Source organism: Drosophila erecta, unplaced genomic scaffold (genome assembly GCF_003286155.1).
Source record: "Drosophila erecta strain 14021-0224.00,06,07 unplaced genomic scaffold, DereRS2 tig00000092-arrow-pilon, whole genome shotgun sequence".
Taxonomy (NCBI): domain Eukaryota; kingdom Metazoa; phylum Arthropoda; class Insecta; order Diptera; family Drosophilidae; genus Drosophila; species Drosophila erecta.
The window spans coordinates 14,515,307-14,527,063 of NW_020825207.1; positions in this window are offsets into that span (position 1 = coordinate 14,515,307).

Genomic DNA, 11,757 nt, shown 5'->3' on the forward strand with positions numbered 1-11,757 from the left:
AGAGTGGAGCGGAGCTGCATCATCAACGCGCCACTGCGGCTGCGGCCTAATATCGTTTGAAATTTATGATTTTGAACTCTCTGCCAGTCGACCGATACCCCGTTCTAAGCAGCTTAAATGCAGGGTATATGGGACGACTGATACATTCGTTGGCAGACTGTAGCGATATTTGAAACAAGTACACTTTATAATATAGTATCAACTACCAAACGATAAAAGCTTGCCATTTAATCATCGCCATTAGTACTACCAAATTGTACACCTAAGCCCTTTTGAAAATAAGTAAATAAATAGTAAGTAAGTAATGAAAGTTCATTGATGAGTAAAGATTGTAAAAATATAAGAATATAGTCACTCAAATCTGGAATACCAGGTTCCATACTTTCGAATAGGAATCACTGGTTTGCTGAAAGTTGTATCCCATCATAAATTGCACCAGCTATTAGTAAGAGGGTTGGTTAGTGCTGATAAGCAGATATAAATCATATTAAAATAACACCAATAGAGGGTACTAAGTTCTCCTTGGCGATTATGTGCCTATCCTAGGCTGACTATGGATTCCTAACTTTGGGCTTGAGAAACTGGCTGAGTCTTACACGTGATTCTCGCCTTGATGGACTGCAACTTGGTGGACGCGCCGAAGTCGTACTCCCGTTCCCAGGCGTTTTGCGTGGGCGTGTCCATGGAAGGGCGTTGGAAGGGGGCGGGGCAGGGCAGCAGCCACTAATGTGTCTGGCAAAATATTGGCTTAACCTAATTTGTGTGGCGCGGCATTGACGTTTTTGTGTTGGCCACTAATCACTGGGTGCCCAAAGTTACGGCCATGAAGGTGCCGGAACAGGGGGTTTCTCTGACTGAATGGGTGAGTTAGCTGGAAAATGCCATAAAACAGCCGCAACGAGAGAACCGGCCCTGTCAAGCAGCTGTCGGCGATATCTTCCTGGCAGAGGAGTAGTAGCGCCTCTCTGCTGCCCGCAGCCACTTTTCCACTTCGCATTTCGCATTTTGCATTTAGCGTTTTCCATTTCCCAAGCCACCCAGCCCCACTCCCCCCGAACCGCAGCTCCAAGCGCTGGCTTTATCTAATCTGCTGACATTTTCGGTTTAATTTGGCCAGCCGCCGCCCCAAGGCGTTTTGGAATTGCAACCAAGTCAAGGCCTTTTGGCCAAAATTTTCATGCGTTTCCACGCATGGGGAAGGGGGCCGTCAGCCGAATGACGGGTTAACCCACTTTCCCAAGCCGCCAGCGCACGCATGCGCAAAGTGGAGCCACCAGCACTGGCACAAAACGATGCCAAAATATTTCACTTGGCCCGCGTCTGTCTAGCCGGCGAATTTCCCTCTTCATTTTCGTAATTTCCCTGGTAATGAATACTCACATGATCGGCGACCCACTTGGCCAGCCGGGAAAAAATGGTCAGTGCCCGGGGGACAGAGGCTCGATGAGCAATGGCAGCCCAAATGAAGGCACTCGGAGCCATCAATAAACTGGATGCGATCTATTCCCGAGGATAGTTGGTCGGATCATTGGCAAAACCATCGATAAAAGGAGCTGACAGAGATGCTGAGACATTTCCAGCTCTCAAATGGAAAACTGCCAAGTTCATTGAAAGTACAAACCTATTAAAAATTCGCCAGAACACCTATCCAATTTGTGCTCTACTCCCTCTGAAGTGGAGTCCGACAAGGAATGCATCAACTAAGCATTGCTAGGATTGCTAGAGGAAATTAAGACAAGACTTGGAGGAGTTAACTGCGAACCGTACATGGTTAAACATTCTTAAAACTGTTCTTTTTATTTGACTATGATTCGGTGGTGGGCAGGCAAACATTGGTTTGTAGATAAAAACCAACTTTTGCTTGAGGTATATTCCATTTAAAAGCAAAGCAAACAAGACACATTTCAATGTACATGCTTTGAAATTGCTCTCTACTTGTAGCTTCTTTCTCAAATTTTCATTGAATATTAAATGCTTGAAGCAAAGGATTATGCCAGGATTATGGCATTCAAATTGAATTAGTTAAGACTCAGGTAAAATAAATACTTATATAGATTATATTTGAACTATAAATAATGGATGCTTAGACTGGCTACTGATATATGATATTGGCCTGGGCCACGAACAGGTTGCCACTTTCCTGCCGCCGTGTTGATTGATTGCCGTGAAAACAAACCCCCGAAAAGACCAAAACAAAATCCGAATGCAAATCCGTGGATTGTTACGTATGTATCTCGTTGCCGGCGCCTAACAGCTTTTGGAACGGTTTTGGTTTTGGATTTGGCCAACGCTACGCAGTCTCAATTCGGAGTAACAAATTGCTTGGTAAATGTTTGCCAAGTCGAGGCATTTTCTAGGCAATCGAAAGGCCAGGATGGATGGATGGTTGGATGGATGGATTGATGGATGGTTGGATGGTTGGATGGTTGGATGGTTGGATGGATGGATGGATGGATGGAGCTGTTGTCCTCGGCGTGGAGCGATTCCCACAGAAGCAGGCAACGCGATGACAAGTCAAATGGTGGACAAGTGGTCGAGTGCTGTGCTCAAGGGAATGTCAAACAGAAAACAGAAATCACGAAAGACGAAATGAAAATTTTTGATTTTGCTCCAGTTTGCGGAACTGCGATCGCTCTAAAATGCACATAAATAAATCAATGCCATAACCGCAGCCATAAAAAGTCATAAAAGAGCTAAAAGCCAACAGCACACGGTGCAAATCGAATAACAAAAATATTTGAGGCAAAAATCAATTACAGAAAATGTCGCAAATGGCGAACAGCGGAAAAGCGAGCGAAAAATGTTTATTGCCTTGGCGCTGGAATTTTCAAATCGAAATCTCGAGTTCGCGTACCAGTACCAGCACCAGCACCAGTATGAGTACGAGCGTTTTGTTGCTAACCTGTCAGTGTGGTCAACTATCAACCATCAACTAGAGTAGCACGGCAAAATGCCGCATTTGAGGTAGCCGAAGCTTTCATTGTCAATATGAAGTGAAGTCAGGCGGCAGGCGACTTGGCCCAAACTCAATTCCAAACTCTGGCTCAAACTCGACGACTGCACGCAGTGTGGTCGGGGCAGCTAACAAATGTTGTTAACAATTTCATGCTGGCAACAGCAACAGCAACAGCAACGACAACTACAACGACAGCAACAACAACTCGAACAACTGTCAATGCGCATGAAATAGAAACATTGGCAAGCTGCGAGCCCTGGCACAATCCAAATCCACAGCCACATCCACATCCACATCCACAATCCGATGCAGCTGCGTCAGTGAGGAAATGCACAAAAGGCCGAGACAGACAAGCTGGCCCAGACACACTGACAGTCAGTCCGGATCGTTTTGAACTGGGCCTGCACTGGGAGAAATCAGTGAGACAACGTACGGCGACCGAAGGACTGCTACAGCACACAAAGGCTTAGGAAAAAGGGCAGCTGATATACTAAATACCTTAACAAAACCTTCTCCTGTGGCTCCTACTCTCCATACTCCATACTTATTATTATAGCTGCGACATATGTTCTCCATCATTTTTGCCAGTGTGCCACTGGGCCTGGTTCTCCGCTTGTCTCCCGAAATGCAATTGAAAAATTGTGAGTTGTACAATAAATTCCTTCTGTGTGGGATTGCGAAACATTTGAGCTTGATTGAATTATGAAGTGCGTAAGTCCGCTCGCGGGCGACCAGCAAAAGGGGGGAGGTCCCAAAAGGGGGAGATCTGTCACAGTGACACACAGACAGACCTCGAACAAAAGACCGGAGTGAGTCACTTGAGTGGCTTGTGGCCTGGGGATTGGGGATTGGGGATAGGGACTCCATTTTGCATATGCAAATCATGCTGCTGAGGACATGCATTACGCATTTGTTAACAATCGCTGCGGCAATTGCCGTCTGAGTCTGGGCGAAGCCCATAATTTCAGCTTAGAGCTATGGCAGGGAAAATGGAAAAGCAGGCACTCGGAGAAAAGCCTGCCAAGCACAAGGCTAGTCAAAGTTAGTAAGGGTACCGAAACAAATAGAACTTATTAATGAAATTTACTAATTTAACTTGATTTAGTTTCTTGCAGACGAAATTATTGTTATCCTTTCCATCTTATCTACCTCTCCTAAGAATAACTTATGGAAACTATTAATAACTAGGGAAATTAGGGATAATTTGGGAGTGCATCCCGATACGTACAGCATTATATAATTTGCCTATTAAGCTATAATCCAAGGCATAACTTTCGATTTCGAGTATTTTGATCTCCATGAAGTGTTTGCATAGCTGCCCTGGAAAACCTTTGGCACACAGTCAAATAAGCTGCCCCACGGGCACCCGATGGGGTGTTAATGGAGGAAAAACTGTGATTGGAGCCTCTGGGGATCGGCATCGGGATCGGGATCCCATTCGCAGTTTCACCTTCGCTCAATTACGGCGACCGTCTGACTGCTGCCACAAATGTCAACCGCTGCGGGGAAGCTTTCCTTGGCTGCAACCGTGCTGAAAATGCTGAAAAGCAGGAAAAATAACGATATACGAGAAAGAAAAGCCTGGAGAGACTTACAACTCCATCGGTCGGCAGTTTCCCCATTACCATTTCGGTGCGCCAAATCGAATATTTGCAATCTCCGACTGCGTGGGCCGCGCAGAAACAAAAGGCAGTCGCAGTTGCATTTTGCAGCAGCTGGGATCAGTTGGATGTGTATGATAAATCTGTGTGCCATGCATTATATTTCATTGCTTAATAAGCCCGGCAATCTCGGCGATCCCCCCGCCAGCCCCGCGATTATTGGCATAAGCGGTGGCAACTGGTTTGGTCGGCGGGTCAAATTTTTATATACATACGATATTGTATCTTTCCTTTTTTACTTTTGTTTTCCTTCGACTCGGCAACTCGTGACTTTTCATATATATATGTATGGGGACAGCAACATGTTTTTGGTGCTCTCGCGCAGAGAAAGAGGCATAAAATTATATATATATTTAATTTAATTGATCATTAAGCTTAAGGCTTTAGGCTAGAGTTCGCTTTGGCCTCTTTGCTAAATTGTTATTAATTTCATACCCACATATGCAAATAAGCCATTCTACGATACGATCTGGCCCCAAATTTTAGTCTCTCTGAATGCGGTATCATCACCGAAGTATTTCTGTTTTCGGTTAATCACTGAGATTCAGAGATACGCGCGCGTATCTCGGAAATACTCCGGCGACCCGTGCACGTCGCAAATATTGTTAATCGAACACCCAACAAGCCGATCGGCTACTGCGTTTACACGCGCTCCTTTTGGGGGCCAAAAGGCAGTGGCGTCGGCTGGGGGCACCGACAGGGGGCTGGGGGCTGGGGGCTTGGGGCAGCGGCTGGTGTCGGTGTCGGGGGCATGTTCACGCAAGTAAGACAAGACGACGTGACCATAAGAACCACGAACACCGGCACAGCATATCTCTCAAACTCAAACTCAAACTCGAACCCGAACTCAGGCCCAATCTGCAGCTCAAAGTTTGGCCGAGAGTTTGCGAGGCAAAAATAGTTGGCCAATTTAAAATCCCCTCGCTGGGGATTCCGCTACTTTATATATTTTATGTACATGTAAGTTTGTTATAACTTGGGATCAATTATTGTATTTTCTTAGTTACTGTGACCTAGCTAAGCTATTTATATTGAGTGAGTTTGCTCATCAAAACTGCTAATCAATGATAGTGGAATTGAAGGCAGTTTCAATTTAGCTGGATTTTCCAAGATAGATATCAGAGCTACTAAAAGTTTGACAGCCAAGGGTATTTTCATAGTCGGCGTGGCGTCTACTCAGCTTCTACGCTTTTCGCAAACTTTTTGTAATCAAACACCGAGCAGCGAGTACAGAGCGCTACTGTTTTGGCTAGGAGATTGTTGCTGCTGCGGCTGCTGCATGTTGCAAGTTGCCGGGCGTGTGTGCTTGATGCCTTGGCACGCCCCACAGTTGCGCATGGTCAGGTGGGTGGGCCAGGAGAAGGATGGAGGGGCCGTGCGTTAATTATAAACGCATTAGGTCCGGCCGGGAATTAGAATTAGAATTAGCTTATCGCCCTCCGCTCACACCTTGCGCTAATGCTCCTCCGGGCTCCCTTCCCAACAAAATGCTAACAAGGCGGAGGGAAAATAAATAAATAAATATCGTAAATAAAACGAATCGTTATCTGGTCAGGCAATGACGCCTCTGCCGGTCTGGAAATCAGAGGAGCAGATGGTTAGTCGGAGACCTGCAATTAATCACAGACAACCAAATGATCCCGGGCTGATTTACATAATTTTATGAACAAACAAACAAATGAGGGTTGCGAGGCAGTGGAGAGGGGGAAACTGGGGCAAGCATTTTCGGGGATTTCGAAGAGATTTTACTGCCTCAGATTAGCCATGCCCAGAGCCCAGAGCCTCTGACCCGCGAACTTCTCGAAATCCAATAAGTCAAGTGCTAGAAAGGAGATGATCAACTGTCGTTAAAAGATTTATTGCACTTCGGCATTCTTGCCGTATGTTCTTCGCTGTCGGACTGCCTTTTCGGCCTGGCCTATAAAAACCGGCAACAAAAACAGCTTGAACTTTCGACACCTTTTCGCGGCTGCAAAGAAATGTGAGCTTTGTGTGTGTTCTGAATTGGTTTTGCCTTTATTTATTTCCACTCGATTTTAATTGCCGGCCACGACCATGCTGAACTCTCCAGCATAGTGTAGGATTACCGATATTAACGTCTTTCGACCCGGCCCAAATGCATTTGCCACAGCCCTTGCCCGTAATGAAGTAATTAACTCTAGAACAGTTCCACTCTCCGCCAATCGGATCCGACGAACTGCTGGCCAAGATGGCCCAAAGTTTGGGGGGTCATTAGCAAAACCGGATGACTCTGCGCCGTTGCTTAGTTGGCTTTAGGTTTGAGCCACCCTTTCGCCGGCCAAATAGACCAATCAGGTGGCGATTTGGCGATCGAGTGGCGCCCTCCCCGTGGCTCATGAATATCGCTTTAATTGAGTTACCAAGCTGGTCAAACATTTGGACCCGGCGGTCGCGGTAATTTGACAGCTCAGTGATATTAACGCGATTTGACAGCGACAATGATGTGTGTTGTGCGTCTGTGTGCTCGAATCAAACAAGACAAATAAACCGACAATCTGCGCTCTGCCTTTTGTCAACCATCCATCAAAAAAGGCAGCGAAAAACACCGAACGTCGAGGACCGAAAAAAAAATAACAGAATACCGGGAGAGGAGCAGAATCAGAGGGGCTGCAGCATCGGCAGCATCATCCATGTATTGTCAATGAAACTGGTTTTGTGCTAACATCATTCCGTCACTCAAGCCGCGTTTTGGTCCACTCTGGGCCAAATACGCACAAGCGGCTGGCCGACTGGCTGACTGGCTGGCGGACGGCATCGACATCGGCGGTAAACGCACCGCAGCGATGCGCTTCGAAGATAATAACCAATATGCAACATCAACAACCACACGGCGGCAACAGCAACAACCTGTGTAACGACCACGCCAACACCAAGCGTCGAACCAATACACCGAAAGAAATGGGTTGCTAAGGGTCGAACTTGAAGTTCGATTTATATAAGACAAATCTAACTTAAAGCTTAATTTAATTCAAACCCGTTGAACGTACATCAGTTCAACTTCTTAATGGTAACCTGTAGTGTAACTACTACATTTGCTTTTAAAATAATCCGCCCTTTTTTCCAGTGCACGACCAAATCCAAGACAAACAGGCTCGAAACAAACAGAGAAAAAGATATGTGGCGAGGGAATGCAACAAACGAGTGAAAACTAATGGAAAATAATGGAAAAATATATTTACAATAGGCAGAGCCCAAAGAACCGCTAAGGAGAACTCAAAGAAAGGGGAAAATCTTATAAAGATTTGAGTGACAGTAAAATGAAATGACAAAAGGAGGGGAAAGGAAGACCGGGCCATCCAGTGACAAACATTAGAAAGCTAATGAAAGTTAACCACAGATACAAAATAACAAAGCAATATCCACACAAAGAAATATTTATGTACTGAGATCCGCAGATACCGATGGCGAGCTTGTATCTTCGGATACGTGGATTATCTCCAAATGGTTTGTTATTATTAGATTCTGGGCCTGGGCGCTGTGATAAATCGATTGGGGCACCACTTGAAGGTTACACTCAGCCACTTTGCATGCAATATTTGCATTTGCATTTGTTGTGCGACTCAATTAGAATATATAGCCTGGTCAGCGGTGCCAGGAAGGGGCAATGGCAGTGGGTCGGGGGCACTGACTGCACACAGCGTTCGCCCACGCGAATCTTGCAGCCATGCGAAACTAGAACTGCGACTGCAACTGCAACTCCGAGTCGTCGGCCAAACGGCGCCAGCAACACAGATGTGCTTGTGTGAGAAAATCCGAGCTAAGTACAGAAACTCTCAAATATATTTAGCTTACAGTGGACAGTCCTTCACAGAATTGTGCTAAATCAGTAAGGTAGAGAGAAAGGCAAGCCACAAAATCAGATTGAACTCCTCTTATCTTCCCTATATGGATATTCGTTGTTCTTCAGACTTTCTAGTCAATCTTAATGACATACAAAGAAGTTGAGGTCCCCATTTAGTCTATACTTTGGTAATTTATTGTCGTATTACGGCTAGCCCCACTGTACCTGCTGTGTGAATTATTTTAGAGACCCACAACATGCAATAAAAAACGTTTAAGTGAACATTAAAGCTAAAATCATCCATTGGCCAATCCAATTACGGAGCTTTTGTCGCCGCCACCGGTCGCAAAATGGTCTCGAAAGTGAAGGATGAGGGGGAGTAATTACCCCAGAACGTATGTATCTGTGGCTGAAAATCTATCATATACAATCTATAAATTTTCATTATGCAGATCGGGCGATGGCAATTGCTTGTAGTGCTGAAGGTCAGCCAGTCGGCAGTCAATTACATGGATTGGGGTGCGACTCAAACAACTAATTAAACAGATCCATGATCGCTGATTGCAGTTGAAAGAGCAAGAAGCGGTTCAAGTTGGCGGGGGGTCCACAGAATCCACTTCTGCGATTGAGTTTTGGTTGGATCGAAGTTTCCCCCATACTAAACATAGTGTGCATCTAAGTATTCCTGGTTGGGAATACGGTTTTATGGGCCTGGCCACGCCTCTGCTCCGTCATATGCATTTGCACAGATTACTAATCGACTCTTTGTCTTCATTTGATGGCTTCGGGTTTTAATTATTCGAGAAATGGTTTTCCAAAACAGACCAGGTCGCAGCAGATGAGTTGAGATGAGAGCCCGCATATCTTAAACGTTCCGTTGTGTTGTGATGGTGTCTCGAGCCCATTTTCAGGTGTCTGTTAATTTGTTTCTCCTCCCTTTGCTGGTCTCCACCGCCCGTTGGGACTGCCTTAAACTCGTCTGCGTCCGTAGTTGACCCTCTTCGTCTTTGTTTAACAACAAATGCTTGACTTGGACCGAGGTGTTAAAGCTTGTCTCCGCTCTACGGGCCGCAGCGCGTTTTGAGTTTCCATTATTTTGTTTTTTTGCTTTTTTTTTTGGGTTTCGAGAACCGCTTTCCTTCTTAGACTAGTTCGGCTCGTAGGCTTTATAATTTATGATATTCGAATGGTTTCTATGAAATGTTGCATGGTGCCCAGAGATTGCCTCAGATTTGGGGCCAGCCATGTCGGATTCGGTTAGATGGGCAGTGGAGTTGGCTGGAAGGAGGGGCGCTGGCTGTGTTGCATGCATTTATAATTCAATCACGAGCAATTAACTAGGAAAATGCAGAGAAAATGCACGCATAGCCAGGCGAAGAACAAAAGACTTAGGCAGCAAACTTGAAATTTCATTAGTTTGCATAACCGCTCTCCACCTCTCCAGCCCTCCCTCTTTGTCTCTCTTTCTTGTGCGTTTTTGACAAATTTGTTTGAAAATTTTCAAATTGAAAAGATTCATTCATCAGCGGGCTGCTCGCATCATCATCATCAAGGTAGGCAGGCTGGCAGGCAGGCAGGCAGGCAGAAGCTGGGCTCAGGCTATGTTTAATGGATTCCAACAGCCGTGGAACAGTCCGGTCCCGACTCCCCGTCTGTCTTTGTGTTTTCGTTTTTTCGGTGTATACACCTCTGCTGGGATGAAGCTCAAAGGTCCCATGTGCGATCTGACCCATTGTCGTTATAAATTAGCGCAATCAATCAACTCACTTCACCTGATTCGGCAGAAGGAGCGAGAGAGCAGCACAACAAAAAGATTCCAGATTCCAGACTCCAGATTTGAGTTTTGAGTTTTCAGATTGAAACAAACGCAAACAGGTTACCGGAGATGCAGATAGATAGGGCCAGCGAGAGGCCCCAATGCCATGTCAGATAGATCAGAACGAACCTAGACAAATTTCGGCACTTCGTCAATGTCAAAACGATGGAATCATTGACCAGTTTTGTTAAATTAATCAGCAAAATCGTTTAATGGTTTTAAAATTCCAGCGCCGCAAGCGAGTGACTAAAATCAAAAGTTGTGTTTTAGCTGGAAGCGAGCGCTCAGTTCTTATCGGACTTGCCGCGGATTCTTCCTAGTTTGCCTATCACAGTATCTGACTATCGACCTTTCATCTCTTTCTTCTTCCCGAGCCAATGTTAACAAGAGGAGACTCCCAAGAAAAGGCAGTTAAGCATCGCTAGGCCGATCCCCAGCTCTCGGTATTTTTCAGGTGTAAAATGAAAGAAGGTTTTTCATCAGATCCCAAAAGTGCCGACCATAAATTTCAGCTTGAAACCTTTTTCCATATAATTTTCCCCATGCCCCCAAGGGTTGCACTTAACCGAGAAGAAAAAAGAAGAAAAAGCGATTCGACTCAGAACTCTCCCTTTCTTCTCGGCCCTGCTGGTCATTGCTATTGTCAGGATTATGATATGATATGATTCAGTTCGATTCGATTTGCCGGCTCAGGGCTTTCTTTTTACGAGTGGGAAATGTTTTATTTTGATGGCGTAGTAAGGTGTTGCAACTCGCTGGCACAGTGTCTCTCATTATGCTCGCCACAAAGGAGCTGACTGTTCGGATGGCCGAGTACCTTTATGTGATTCCAGGTCGCTGTTGCATTGATTTTTTATATATATTCCTTACGTAGCTGCAGGTGCGGAAGCAATTTGTTTAGAATTTTCGCTGTAAACGCACCAGCAACTGCTACAAGTTGCTGAGAGGCACTGCGGACATTAAATAAAAGCGAAAAGAGCAAACACACAACACGAGAAAATATTGCATGCAACAACGCGGCCGAGCTCCGTCCTCATATACCAACCGCACTATACTATACTATACCATACTATACCATATAGTAAGGAGTACGGCCGGCAGTGCTTGTGAGCATACAAATATGCAAATTATTGTGCACACAGCGACCACGCCAACAACCAACAACCAACAACCGGCGGACAACGACAACAACAAGGAGGAACTGGCAGATTTGTTTGCCCTGCCAGGCAGTGGAGAAAAACTGATGCAACGACTTGATCGCCGCTCAACTAGCCAGGATGTATTGGCCAGGCCGAGTCAACATACGGCTGAAATATATGGGCCTGAACTTGAAATTCTTATAGTTGGAAATTAGTTCGGAGGAGTGAGGGTACAAGTAGTTTCGGAATATCTAATATGCAACACATTTGTGCGCCCTATTGCAATGTGTTTCCACACCATATATAATGATTCTATATAATTCTATATATATATAATCTGATTCATGCAACCAAATCGGTGTCTTTTATTCAGTTATAAGCAC